This window comes from Stomoxys calcitrans, chromosome 5, assembly GCF_963082655.1.
Source record: "Stomoxys calcitrans chromosome 5, idStoCalc2.1, whole genome shotgun sequence".
In the NCBI taxonomy this organism is placed as follows: Eukaryota; Metazoa; Arthropoda; class Insecta; order Diptera; family Muscidae; genus Stomoxys; species Stomoxys calcitrans.
This window is the reverse complement of record NC_081556.1, coordinates 134,034,170-134,049,206: the sequence shown is the minus strand read 5'-3', so window position 1 is coordinate 134,049,206 and position 15,037 is coordinate 134,034,170. Positions and strand designations below refer to the sequence as shown.

The window sequence follows — 15,037 nt, the reverse complement described above, 5'->3', positions numbered from 1 at the left end:
GGAAAATAAGTCGACTGACCCGCGCTTGGATGATTTGGGTTTTAGTTCTACCCCAGGGGATGCGACATCTTGTCGACGAGAGAACGTAGAGAGAGTGGAGACCAACACCAATCGCGATCAAACCCCTCCAGGAAGACATTCCACATCTGAGGGACACAGGAACCAAGACCAAGCCGGAAATCGAGATAATCTTGGTATATCATATAGCCATCGCGAACTTAACAATCGAAAGCCAGTGGACTTAGATAGATGGCATGTGAAGTTTGATGGAATTGGGCGTGATATGACGGTGGAAAGTTTTCTTTTTCGGATTGAAAAGTTGCGTCAACAATACAATTTGACGCACGACCAATTGTTCAGTGACTTTCATTGTCTCGTTTCGGGAAGTGCAGCCAAATGGTACTGGCAGATTTTGGAAGACCATGCCGATCAGGTTAACTTTGACTATTTCGCTTTGAAGAGAGAATTGTTAAATCATTTTAAATCCGCTGATTCTGACTACGAAATAATCCGGGAAATTATGGACAGAAAACAACAACCTGGAGAAGGCTTTGAGGATTTTTACACCGAAATTCACAATTTAACATTTCGCTTACAGAAGAGGATCCCAGAAAAAGAATTAGTGCAAATAGTAAGAGGAAATCTTAAAAGTAATATCGCAAGCCTTATCTTTTCTTCGACCGTGGAGACTATAAAGGAGTTGAAAAGGGAATGTAAGCGGGCTGAGAAATTGGTGAAGGACAGTAGACAGAGGCCAAAACCTGTGAGCGAGCTGAATGTGTTTGATCCGAAGGTTGAAGAGGAAGACATTCTGAACATCGAGGCTATGTCGATTCGAGAAAGACAGCGTGGGTATATGTCGGGTTCAAATTCTTCCAATCCCAAGACAGTTACTAGATCTTACGACTTACAGCAAAGACCATCGACAAGTAACTCTTATGACTTACAGCACAAATCAACGACAAGTAACTCTTTTCAGCAACCTGCCGGTAAGGAAGTAGGTGCCGGTTTTTGCTTGTCACCTTTTCACATGAATCTCTGTTTCACATGCGGTATGCCCGGAGATTTTTATCGGAAAAATGCCCAAAACTTGAAACAGGAAAATTTCTGTAAATCGACATTTCACGATATGAAATGTTTTTCATGTGGAAGGTCCGATTCATTTTGCGAATATGTCCCAAAAAATGCTCAGGTGGCGGAGTTGACGGGAAACTGCTGCCAGAACCCCAAAATCCCGGAGCCCCAACAACAATAGCTATAATGACCAGAGACAGTGATGGCCGTGTGGAGGAGAAGAATCCCATTCTGTCGCATAGAAAACCTCTCCATATTAGAAAACAAGAGTATGAGATAGCTAGAGCAAGGATTTTTTTGGGGGAATTGAAAGTTAGTAGTAGAAATTATCGTAAAATTGGAAAATTAAGAAAGAAAGCCACGATGTTAAAAAGAGCGAAGAGAATGATAATAGAAACAGTAGTAACATTGGGTGATGATAACCGATTTTTTGCTAGCACGCTTGTAGGAGGTAAGAAGGTAGTAGCTTTGCTAGACTCTGGTGCCGGTGCCTGTTGTATTGGCCGTAATGCAAATGAATTTTTGAGGGGTTTAGAACATCAGGTCTTGAAGCTGAAGAACCAAACGGTGAAGACAGCTAATGGAGGACAGGTCATCGTAGAGGGTGTTATTACCTTGCCAGTTTTATGGAACAATCTTACTAAAGATTTGGATTTTTTAATTGTGCCTGAGTTGGAACAGGAATGCTATTTTGGTATTGGATTTTGGCGAGCTTTCAATTTGTCTGTAGTAGGACCTTTAGTGTCCAACAGGATGAGTAACTCAGAATTAAAGACGACATATAATTCCATTAGTGAGATCCATTTTGAAGATAAGGGTATGCATCAATTGACGGAGGAACAATATACACGGTTGTCTGAGGTAAAGGGTAAATTTCCTTCATTTGCGGTATTAGGTTTGGGTCGCACCCACTTAGAGCAGCATGTTATCGAGGTGACAGACGAAGGCATACCAATCAAACAGCGGCACTACCCTGTATCGCCGGCAATACAGAAGGTCCTTTACGATAAACTAGACGACATGCTTGCATTAGGTGTTATTGAGCCAAGTAATAGCAGCTGGAGTTCTCCAGTTACTTTAGTGCGTAAGGAGTCCAAGATTAGATTATGCCTCGATGCCAGAAAGGTGAATGCCAGGACCATAAAGGATGCATATCCACTGCCTCATATTGAAGGTATACTCAGTAGGCTTCAGGATACAAAATTTATTTCGGCAATCGACCTTAAAGACGCATTCTGGCAAATACCACTGGAAGAGAAATCGAGGGAGAAGACAGCATTCACAGTCCCTGGGCGGCCATTGTACCAATATACAGTTATGCCTTTTGGATTGTGCAATGCCGCCCAGCGAATGTGCCGCCTGATGGATAAGGTTATACCTGCATCCATCAGGGAGAGTGTTTTCGTCTACCTCGATGACCTTCTAGTGGTATCGGCTGATTTTGATGCGCACCTGAAGCTGTTGCTGGACGTTGCCTTACTGTTGAGTGGAGCAGGACTTACTATTAATGTAGAAAAGAGTAAATTTTGCCAGAAGGAGGTGCGGTATTTAGGATTCGTCGTTGGAGATGGATGTATCCGAACAGACACTGCCAAAGTGGAAGCTGTAAGGGATTTTCCGCTTCCTAAAACGCCAAAACAACTCCGGCGATTCCTTGGTATGTGCGGGTGGTATCGCCGTTTCATACGCGATTATGCGACTATAGCAGCGCCACTTCATGACTGTTTGACGAAGGACCGTATACGCAACTTTTCTTTGACCAAGGAAGCGACAGAGTCCTTTGAGGGTCTTAAGGATTGCCTGACCTCGGCTCCTGTCCTAGTAAACCCCGATTTTGGCCGTCGGTTCTTCGTGCAATGTGACGCATCAACACTTGGGGTTGGAGGTGTGCTATTCCAAGTGGATGACGATGGCAACGAGCATCCCATCGCCTATATGTCGGCTAAGTTGAATAAGGCGCAACGTAATTATAGTGTGACGGAACTTGAATGCTATGCCGCGGTTCTGGGCGTAAAGAAGTTCCGTCCCTATATCGAAGGACTGCCGTTTACCATCATCACCGACCACTCCAGCCTCAAGTGGCTGATGAGCCAATCGGAGTTGTCAGGCAGGCTTGCGAGATGGAGCTTGAAACTGCAAGCTTTCGAATTCGATATCCAACATCGCAAAGGTTCCCTTAATGTAGTGGCAGATACATTATCAAGGATACATATGGAGGAAATATTGATAGACTCTAGACTCCTGGACGTTGACCTGTCAAGCCCATACTTTGAGAGTGAGGAATACGCTCGTCTTCGGAGTAATATTCTAAAGGAAGAGGGGAAAATACCCGACTTATGCGTTTCGGACAACTTTATCTACAAAAGGACCAGCTTTTATCCTGGAGATTTGCTCGAAGAGGACAAAACCTGGAAGTTGTGGGTTCCTACGGAACTTCAAGAAAATTTAATATTAGCTGCACATTTCTCTCCCTCTTCAGGACACGGCGGTATACATAAAACATTGTCACGCCTACGTGAAAAATATTACTGGCCAAGCATGGCTAAGGACGTACAGAAGGTAGTGAAATCTTGCGACGTCTGTAAGGCGAATAAAACCTCAAATGCCTTTAAGAAACCGCTAATGGGTCAACAACTCTTAACCGAACGAGCTTTTCAGAGGCTATATATTGATTTTATGGGACCGTATCCGCGGAGCAATGATGGTAATACATTCATATTTGTATGCCTTGATCATTTTAGTAAATTCGTGTTTTTGGAACCTATGCGGGCGGCCACTGCAATCAACGTTGTCAATTTCATGGAGAAAAGGGTTTTTCATATGTTCGGTGTACCCGAATGGATCCATTCCGACAATGGAAAGCAATTTGTTTCGGATACATTCCAGCAGTTTTTAAAGAGATATGAAGTGAAACACGTCAGAACAGCCCTATATGCCCCGCAGTCGAATGCGGCCGAGAGGGTCAACAGATCGGTGCTCCAGATGATAAGGTCGTTTATTGGCAAAGATCAACGCAATTGGGACCAACATCTGAGCGACGTTGCCTTTGCTCTTCGAAGCACTTACCATAGTTCGATAGGGATGTCACCATTTTATGCCGTGTTTGGTGTAAATATGATCCAACAAGCCAATACTTATAACATAATAAGAAGTCTTGGGCCGGTAAAAGATATAGACGTTCGGACAGTTCAGAAGGAGGATCGACTGCAATTGATTAGAGAGAAGATTTACGATAGTTTGAGAATTGCACATGATCGTTCTGCTAAGAATTATAATCTGAGGGCACAAGCAACGGTATTTAAGAAAGGGCAAATGGTTTTTCGCAGAAATTTTAAACATAGTAAAAAGACAGATAATTATAACGCGAAACTTGGGCCTAGCCATGTTAAATGCATAGTAGTAGATGTCCTTGGGAATTCGATGTTCAAGTTGGCAGGACAAGATGGAAAGATTATGGGCATTTATCATGGTAAGGACTTATTTGCTGTTTGAAGCTAGAGACATATTTATTTGAGTTCGTGGGTCGATGCCACACATTGAACCCGGATACCTATGATTGCTGATTTTCGTACTTTTTTTCTTTTGAACTTGTTTTTTTTTACGCACACGTTCCATGCTGGTTCCCCAGTATCGACGGGTGCGAGCGTGTTGCATGCAGGAATAATTAAATATTAAATTAAATTTAACGGTCAAACGATGACAAAGAATGTTGAATACAACAATGTTGATTTAAGATAATAGTTATTGTTCAGTGAGAAGAAGAAGGAGAAGAGAATTAGCTAAGGAAACTTCCGAGATGATTTTTTTTTGTTTTTTTTTGGCTTAGCGATCGTGAATCGATCAAGTTGTGTCACCTTGAAACTCATAGTTAAAAATGAAAGAAAAATAACAAAAAAAAAAAAAAAAATTTGAAAAGAAATCTAAGTACTTTAATAATTTCAACACGTTTTTTTTTGTTGTACAAAAATAACAAAAAAAAGAAACACGTATAAACATAAAAAAATTTGTGAAAAATATTTTCTATTAATACTAAAAAAAAAAAAAAAAAAGAGATAAAACTTTGTGAAAAAAAATGGAAAAAAAAAAAAATCAGAAATTATGTTATAAATTGTAAACTCGAACAAACAACAATAAGATTGATAAAAATCAGAAATTATAACAAATGTGATAAAACCACCAAACATCCAACACGACAATGAAATTCCAAAGTACCTAAAAATGTCAATATACAACAACAACTTTATAGATTCCAAATTGTGATTGTTTTTGTTTTTGGAATCAATTCGTGCCTCATTGCCAGAAATACATAAAACTATCAAGAAGAAGGCATTTGCTCCAGAATCACAATATATTTAACGGTTTAAACTGGTACCCTCTATGACGACTTCGCATTTTTAGTACACACGGGTATACATATGTCCAATCATCCAAAACGAAGAGCCAAGTAATTTTCTATTCAGAGTGAGAGCGAGCTAAGCATTCGGAGCCATGCAATGATTTAAAGCTGCCAATGTAAAATCAGAGTTTTTTGTCTCTCCAAATTATAAAAAAAAAAAAAAATATTTTTTTTTTGCTATTAAAAAGAATAATTATGATAATTGAAAAATAAAGATAATAAATAAAAAAAAAAAAAAACAAAAAAAAAATCATTTATACAAAAAGAAAAAAAAAAATATATATAAAATTTTGTCAATAAATGCATGCAGGAATTTAAAATTTTCTACTTATAACGAGTATAAATTATATTTAAATAATTATATAAGAAAATATATATAGACATATATATTAATTTGAAATATATGTCAAACATAGTTTATATTCCCTACCTTAATGTTCGACGAAACTAAGAAAAAAAAAGCTAAACAGATCGAAGATTACGATTTTTTTTTTATATACTCTCCTGGGTACAACAGCGCTGTTACAACAGGGGTAAGTCAGGTTTAGAGTTAAGCAATAAACAACAACTTTTGTTATCTTTCTTTATTATTATTATTTTTTTTTTTTTCTTTTCTCTTATTGTTGAAATTAAATGTATAACACTTATTTTTAATAATCTCATAAGAGTATTCTTTTTCATTCTTTGTACATTTTTTTTTCTATTTTTCTCTTATCAATGTTTGTGAAGAGAGTAATAAAGAATTAACAGAACTATGTTCTCTTTTGAATTGCATGGTACGACAGTTTCGTTTTGATGGATTATGCTAAAACAATGATGTTGGAGTAAGTTTTTCTCTTTGGTTGATGTGGGGGGGTGTTGGCGAACAGCTGATCATGAAGAGAGGGAACAAAACGAAGGAAAATAAAAGCTTTATCTGTTGGTTTCATCTGACCAAGAGATAATGTAGACATTCAGACTAGTTTATCTATGATAGGGTATTGCTGTAGATTTTGAGCCATGAGCAATACGAAGGCCGCTGGTTTGCTAAACGGCGGAAGGGGAGGGCGGCTCCAACCGACTGACTGATTATCGACCAGGACGTATCGTATCTGTTTATTAGTCTTGTTTTTTTTGGGGTTTTCTTTGTCAGTCCGATTCATCTGTATCCCGTAGATAATTAATGATATTTTGGACACGAAATATTAATGTTACAGTTTCGAAGTGTTCTCTGGTGGAAGAATCTGCCCTTTTGCTGACGAGTAGCCGGCTTAGCCACCGTGTCCATCACAACCAAGAGGACTCACTTCATAGAATTGCAAATCGTAACATCGGTCAACGTTGATTGATACGAGAGAAGGCAGCCCGTTGTTTCTTGCAGTTTTTGCAACCTAGTAAAGGAAAAGTTACGGCTTGATGCCTCTTGAACTTGAATCGAACAAGTCTTATTGACATTGGAAACATCTGCAGACTTTTCTTAAATGAATGCTAGCAAGAAAATTTGCTTTTAATTTCCAATCCAATTAAGGAATTATAACCATTTTAAGTTATAAGGTGACTCTTTGATCTAAGACCGACCCGGCCCTTATCATAGATCAATAATAAGGACCATCGTTGTTTCAACCGTTGAATGTTGCGAACGTTTTATTATTCAACTACGCAAGAAGACTTCGGAACCTTGTAGCAGCAGTGTTTTCTACTAGGCGGTTGATGATCAGCTTCTTTTTCCAGTGGAACGGCGGATCTAAAGTCCAGAGATAGGTTCAGAATTGATTCCAAAAACCCAACTGCTATCGAGACCTCGAGGACAGCATAAAAGGATACTTTTAGGGATTCCTGTTGAGAGTAGGAAACTAGCAAACTTCACCTTAAACCTCGTTTACATTGAAGAATTAATTTGAGAGAAGGAAACTATAGCAAACTTCACCTTAAATCTCGTTTATATTGGAGAATTAATTTAGAAAACTATAAAAAATAGACCTAACAAATACCGCACTTAAGGAGTTACAACCATTTTAAATTAAATATTTAGATTCTCATTTCAATTAAGCAATCAATTAGTCCCGACCTAAGTTTTCTGTCGTTGGCGAGAAATGATGTGTCACTCGCCGTAATCGTCTTGACAGTTCATTGCCCTAAAACTTGCAAAGAAACTTAAGCATGCATATAAAGATTTCTGTAGAATCTGCGATGACGTTGAAAAAAAGGAAATTAAAGAGCACTAGTTGTGTACAAGTCCCCCTCAGGCAAACAGAAGAATGGACAATAAATAAATAACGAACACATTTGGATTGTTTAGACAAGAGTATTGACCAAACTTTCTCAAATGCACCATAACACAAACAATTAACTACGAACAAAAAATTATATAAATAAACAAATTATGACAAATTTGGATTTAACAAAGTCTTCCCAAAGCTTTTGTGCATTTTCATTCCCATTTAAATTTAAATTTCCTGGGAATGGGAATTTTCCAAGTAATCATGAATCGTTCCCGAAAATCAAAGACTATAATTGATTACTTTGTTGCTTATATGTGTGTATGCTTTTCTGATGTTATCACTTTATTTTTCGCTAAAATTTATTTAAGTCATTATTTGTCATTCCCAATGGGTCCGTCCCCTTTGGCTGAGGGAGATTTCTATTTAGTTCCGCCAAAGCTTACTTCACACTTCGGTAAATATTGGAGTTGGTGGTTGCTCATTTCCCCAATAAATATATGGCTATTTGAACTACAGATTTGTTTGTTGTTGTTTTTTTTTTCAGAAGTATAATTCCACTCTTGTTGAAGGTGGAAAGGGAATGAAACATTTCCCAAAAATATCGATGTGTCGTTAACCAGGTGTGTGCGTGCTAATGAAATTCGTCAATATTTTCATATCATTAAACGCGTTTGTTCGACCATATCAAAAAATTTGAGGGGAAATACCGCCTAGGTACTACTAGATAAAATTTTGTTTTTATTTATTTTACTCATTAGCTGCAAAAACAAAAGTGATGAGAATAGGTCATTGAAGTGTTTTTGAGAGTGATGATGGAGGCGCTGTAAATTTAAATCATAACAAAATTATGGTTAAATGTAAAAGTCTCTATGTTTTTTTAAATGGTTTGTGCTTAGGCATTTCACTATTTAACCATATTTGCTTGGGATGGTAGCTTATCTTCAACAAAACCTTTTATATGGTGTGGGTAAATATTTAAAATTTTTTATATATTTTTTTCTATTACGAGTTTTAAGAATTCCTACCCTTCTGCCAACTCATAGGTTAAAAATGAAATCATTGTACGGCGCCTTTAATCAAATGAAAGACCGAAATTTGTAGACTTTAACCACTCAAAATATGTCTGCTGCAAAATATTTATTTTATTGTCTATCATAAAGATATGGCAATGCAGCAAAAAATAGAAGGCAATAAATTACACTCAAGGAAAAAGTGGAAATAAAATTAAAAAAAAAATAGTAATAAAATTTAGAGATTTTTAAATTTTTTTTTTTTTTTTAATTTTGACAAATTTTATTTCCGAAAACTAAATTTTATCAAATTTTCCACATATATCAACAAGTTTTGATGATTTTAATTAAGCCTTACAGGTCTTTAGTCCTTTGATAACTTGCCTTGCCGGACTTGGGTACACATACCACTCTTGCCTCCGCGAGGGCACGCTGTGAAAATAGTTGCCAGATGGGGCGCCAGATAGCCGGCCCCCTTCTGTAGCAACGCCGGGAATATTCCATCAGGTCTGGGTGACTTAAATAGTTTGAATTTTCTCGAGGCCTTACTATAATCACTGGGCACTGTATCACAGAGGTTAGAATGTCCGTTAATGAAAATGCAAGCCTGGGTTCCAATCCTGGCGAGAATATCAGAAAAAGACTTATCAGCGGTGGTTTTCCCCTCTTGATGCTGGCGTCATTTGTGAAGTACTGTACCATTTTGGTACGGATGCCATGTAAAAACATTTCCACAAAAATGTGTTGCACTGTGGTACGCCGTTCGGGCTCGGCTGTACAAAGGAGGCCCCTTATCATTGAGCTTAAACTTGAATCCGGCAGCACTCAGTGTTATGTGAGAAGTTTGACCCTGTTCCTTAATATAATGTTCATGGCTAAAATTTGCATTTGCATAAATCAGCTCATCTCTGTTGTGCTTCCTCTGCCACTATGGCGTATCAAGGCGACTTCTTACCTTTCACAGCGACCATCTTCCCTTTTCGTGATGGCTGTGGCATCCTTTTGGACTCAGACTCATGGGCCATGTGTGCTTCCTTCGTTTCTGTTTCAACATTGTCTCCCTCCGCAGGACACTGTCTGAAGTCTCCATTGCGGGAGGGCTGGCTTGATCTTCCTAGAGTACTTGAAAGCGGGAAGTTTTCTCTTTTTCAGGATTTTCGCACTGTTATGCTCTTCGGGATATCTGAATCTCTACCCAGCTTACGTAGAAGTGCCTGAAATGTCAGTTCTATACCTTCCAGCATCCTGCACTTTCGCCTGATTGCGCTGCCTGTGCATACTCCTTCGCCATTCCCCGGGTTGCCTTCTCGGTTTTCTTGAGAGCTTAGCCAAGCCCTCGCTCACTTCCGCTGTCTTCATCTATCGACTCGACTGCGAAGACTCTTTCATTGACACTGTCGCTCACGGAATCCCAATCGGAAACACCACCTGGGGTGGGGGACGAACTGTGCATCCCTCTCTCTTACTCATTTTTTGGGTGTGCACTTGAAGCATTACTTTCGACTACTGGTGTCAAGGCACCTGCACCTATAGGTTCGGCGGGTCTGATGCCACCACCGCAGCTGTTGACTCTTTGAAGTTCATTTTGAGCTACTTCTGAAAGGCTTTAAAATTTTACGTAATAGGTACCTATTCCGAGATACGGATATTTTTCTTCGAGGAGTGAAATGAAAACACGTCCGCCCACAATTGAATTAAAATACAACATAACTGAAACAGTAGTTAAGGATTTACAGCCATTTTCAGTTAAGTTAATTTTTATAGAAGAAAATTTTTGACAACATTTGCTATAGAAATAAAATTTTGACAAAATTTTCTATAGAAATAAAATTTTGACAAAATTTTCTATAGAAATAAAATTTTGACAAAATTTTCTATAGAAATAAAATTTTGACAAAATTTTCTATAGAAATAAAATTTTGACAAAATTTTCTATAGAAATAAAATTTTGACAAAATTTTCTATAGAAATAAAATTTTGACAAAATTTTCTATAGAAATAAAATTTTGACAAAATTTTCTATAGAAATAAAATTTTGACAAAATTTTCAATAGAAATAAAATTTTGACAAAATTTTCTATAGAAATAAAATTTTGACAAAATTTTCTATAGAAATAAAATTTTGACAAAATTTTCTATAGAAATAAAATTTTGACAAAATTTTCTATAGAAATAAAATTTTGACAAAATTTTCTATAGAAATAAAATTTTGACAAAATTTTCTATAGAAATAAAATTTTGACAAAATTTTCTATAGAAATAAAATTTTGACAAAATTTTCTATAGAAATAAAATTTTGACAAAATTTTCTATAGAAATAAAATTTTGACAAAATTTTCTATAGAAATAAAATTTTGACAAAATTTTCTATAGAAATAAAATTTTGACAAAATTTTCTATAGAAATAAAATGTTGACAAAATTTTCTATAGAAATAAAATTTTGACAAAATTTTCTATAGAAATAAAATTTTGACAAAATTTTCTATAGAAATAAAATTTTGACAAAATTTTCTATAGAAATAAAATTTTGACAAAATTTTCTATAGAAATAAAATTTTGACAAAATTTTCTATAGAAATAAAATTTTGACAAAATTTTCTATAGAAATAAAATTTTGACAAAATTATCTATAGAAATAAAATTTTGAAAAAATTTTCTATAGAAATAAAATTTTGACAAAATTTTCTATAGAAATAAAATTTTGACAAAGTTTTCTATAGAAATAAAATTTTGACAAAATTTTCTATAGAAATAAAATTTTGACAAAATTTTCTATAGAAATAAAATTTTGACAAAATTTTCTATAGAAAAAAAAATTTTGACAAAATTTTCTATAGAAAAAAAAAATTGACAAAATTTTCTATAGAAATAAAATTTTGACAAAATTTTCTATAGAAATAAAATTTTGACAAAATTTTCTATAGAAATAAAATTTTGACAAAATTTTCTATAGAAATAAAATTTTGACAAAATTTTCTATAGAAATAAAATTTTGACAAAATTTTCTATAGAAATAAAATTTTGACAAAATTTTCTATAGAAATAAAATTTTGACAAAATTTTGTATAGAAATAAAATTTTGACAAAAATTTCTATAGAAATAAAATTTTGACAAAAATTTCTATAGAAATAAAATTTTGACAAAATTTTCTATAGAAATAAAATTTTGACAAAATTTTCTATAGAAATAAAATTTTGACAAAATTTTCTATAGAAATAAAATTTGGACAAAATTTTCTATAGAAATAAAATTTGGACAAAATTTTCTATAGAAATAAAATTTGAACAAAATTTTCTATAGAAATAAAATTTGGACAAAATTTTCTATAGAAATAAAATTTTGACAAAATTTTCTATAGAAATAAAATTTTGACAAAATTTTCTATAGAAATAAAATTTTGACAAAATTTTCTATAGAAATAAAATTTTGACAAAATTTTCTATAGAAATAAAATTTTGACAAAATTTTCTATAGAAATAAAATTTTGACAAAATTTTCTATAGAAATAAAATTTTGACAAAATTTTCTATAGAAATAAAATTTTGACAAAATTTTCTATAGAAATAAAATTTTGACAAAATTTTCTATAGAAATAAAATTTTGACAAAATTTTCTATAGAAATAAAATTTTGACAAAATTTTCTATAGAAATAAAATTTTGACAAAATTTTCTATAGAAATAAAATTTTGACAAAATTTTCTATAGAAATAAAATTTTGACAACATTTTCTATAGAAATAAAATTTTGACAAAATTTTCTATAGAAATAAAATTTTGACAAAATTTTCTATAGAAATAAAATTTTGACAAAATTTTCTATAGAAATAAAATTTTGACAAAATTTTCTATAGAAATAAAATTTTGACAAAATTTTCTATAGAAATAAAATTTTGACAAAATTTTCTATAGAAATAAAATTTTGACAAAATTTTCTATAAATAAAATTTTGACAAAATTTTCTATAGAAATAAAATTTTGACAAAATTTTCTATAGAAATAAAATGTTGACCAAATTTTCTATAGAAATAAAATTTTGACCAAATTTTCTATAGAAATAAAATTTTGACAAAATTTTCTATAGAAATAAAATTTTGACAAAATTTTCTATAGAAATAAAATTTTGACAAAATTTTCTATAGAAATAAAGTTTTGACAAAATTTTCTATAGAAATAAAATTTTGACAAAATTTTCATAGATTATAATGTAAATTTTGCTACATTGCTGTACCCCCACCTATGGTGGGGGGTATAAAAACGCTATTAAAGGGTGTGCGCCCGCCGTACCTTAATGGAATACGCATGGATGAAGTACATTTGTAGTTTTTTTTTCATACAAACTATTTATATTAATGATATGGCCACAATTTCTCGCCTACTGAGGTATTTGCGCATGCGTGCATTTTGTCATTAACATAAATACCTTCATTTATACTCTTCTCCTTATTGATCAATTTTCTGCTGAGTGTATGGTTTATCACAATTTTCCACCAAAATCCTCAAGTATAAAACAAATAAAATTAGAATAGTTTGGCTTTAAGACCATGTGGGTGGTTTGCAAAAAAAAGTTGAACAAAAAAATTGAAAAAAAAAATCAAAATAAATTGCATGCAAATTGCTTGGCACATTTGTCTAGCACATACATTTCAACCAAACCCCCGACAGCAAAACACTAATAGCAGTTAAGCCACAAAATTGACAAGACAATCAAAAGACATTGAAGTCAATATAGAGTATTACTCACCTTATAATTAAAAATTATTTATATTTATATACTCCTGAGGTAACAATAACTTATGGCCCAAATATGTATCTGCAATGAAACAAAAACAGAAAAGAATGAGTAAAAAAATCAATAAATAAAAAAATTATATATAAAAGGAAAAATATACATTTAAAACAACCAAAATTATGGAAATTTTGGTGTTTATTTATTTTTTATTGTCTTTTTGTTAAAGGAGAAACAACAGAAAATTAAATAAAGATTATGGTATAACACCAACCTTAATGTCAGCAGAGACCGGCTCCTAACAAGCCAACTAACCAAACTTTATACTGTTTAATAACTAGCTTTTATTCTACTTTAAAGTCTATTTAAGTTTTTGTTCTGCCTCTGTTTGGTTTTATTTGCCTCGTTTACTTTCAAAACATCTGTTAAAGTTGCCCCGTTTAAGTGCGATCAATGCAAATATTGAAACTGATCCAACTTCTTGCATTTTCCCCCCTTTTTTATATAGAAGATGTTGTTTAATTTGCTCTGTTTTTAATCCTGCTGTTTATTCTTCTTCTGACGCAAAATATTTATAAACAAATTGTGGAGCAGGAGGGCAAGCAAAGAAAGAATTAAAATTAATTTTTATTTATATTTTTAAAAAGTTTTACTTAATAAGGAACATTTGTAGGGTATTTACGAAAAATTTACATATCAGGTAAAATATGGGGCAGGAAGTATGAAGCAAAAAAAAACTTTAATTATGTTAATTGCCATCGAATTGACAAATCGGTCAGTAAAGTCGGAAATTGTAACATGTTTGGCAACAAGGTGATTAAGAAAATCCAAATCCATATGTGTTGCTTAGTTTTATAAACACACAAAAGTAAAGTTGTAATGTATGAAAGCAGGAGGGGGTATGTAAAATATTACACTGCTGCACAAAAGTGTTGCAAACAGTGTTATAAGAAATGAGAAGAAGTATTAAAATACATAAAAATTAAAAAAAAAAAAATAATTTTAAAAATTAAAAGAAATAAAATATAGAAATTTTTTTTTTATAAAAATCCGTTGGCAAAGAATAAAAAAATCTTAAAAAATTTCAATTGATAAATAGGTTGGCGTTAAACCGTGGGTATACCCACTGGGGATTGTAAACCATTCTGGTGCGTTGCTTAGCAAATTCGCCTATGACGCTTAACTCCTGGGTAAGAATCCCTACTCTAACGTCTTACTGGACACGGGCTTGATGAATGGAATGACCTCTTTTGGTCTTTTGCCTGTCAACTCGACTATTCCCATGCATTTCTTCGCCTACTGCAGCACGCTTTTCGTCCTGTTCTTTGCTAGCGAATCCTCTAAAGTCCTTCTATACGATCAACTGTCAGCCTCATGTTTTTCGAAACATGACTTCAACTTTTATGGTATGCATTTGAGCTCAACAGGACTAAACTGACTTATTCGCATAGAGATTTTGGCGCCCTCTATCATGATGTTTTGCGCTTTCGAATGTTGTGCCTATCAACTGGCATCTGATATTTCGTATGAAGACTATCGATGAACAGACAGGCTTACTACAGACGAATATACGCGATCTACAGGAACTTGCGGTTGCACTCAAGACTATAGAAGTCTCTTTGAAAACT

General features: G+C 33.8%; 1 protein-coding gene across 3 annotated transcripts in view; it reads right to left on the bottom strand.

Annotated features, from left to right (window-relative positions):
- The window catches only part of LOC106084875 (uncharacterized), a 134,364-nt gene that overhangs the window by 30,091 nt on the left and 89,236 nt on the right, over positions 1-15,037 (bottom strand). For all 3 annotated transcript variants that reach the window (XM_013248817.2, XM_013248818.2, XM_013248820.2), the window contains one exon: positions 13,425-13,493. The gene's annotated coding sequence lies outside the window, so the exon portion shown is untranslated. The remainder of the gene's footprint in view (positions 1-13,424; positions 13,494-15,037) is intronic.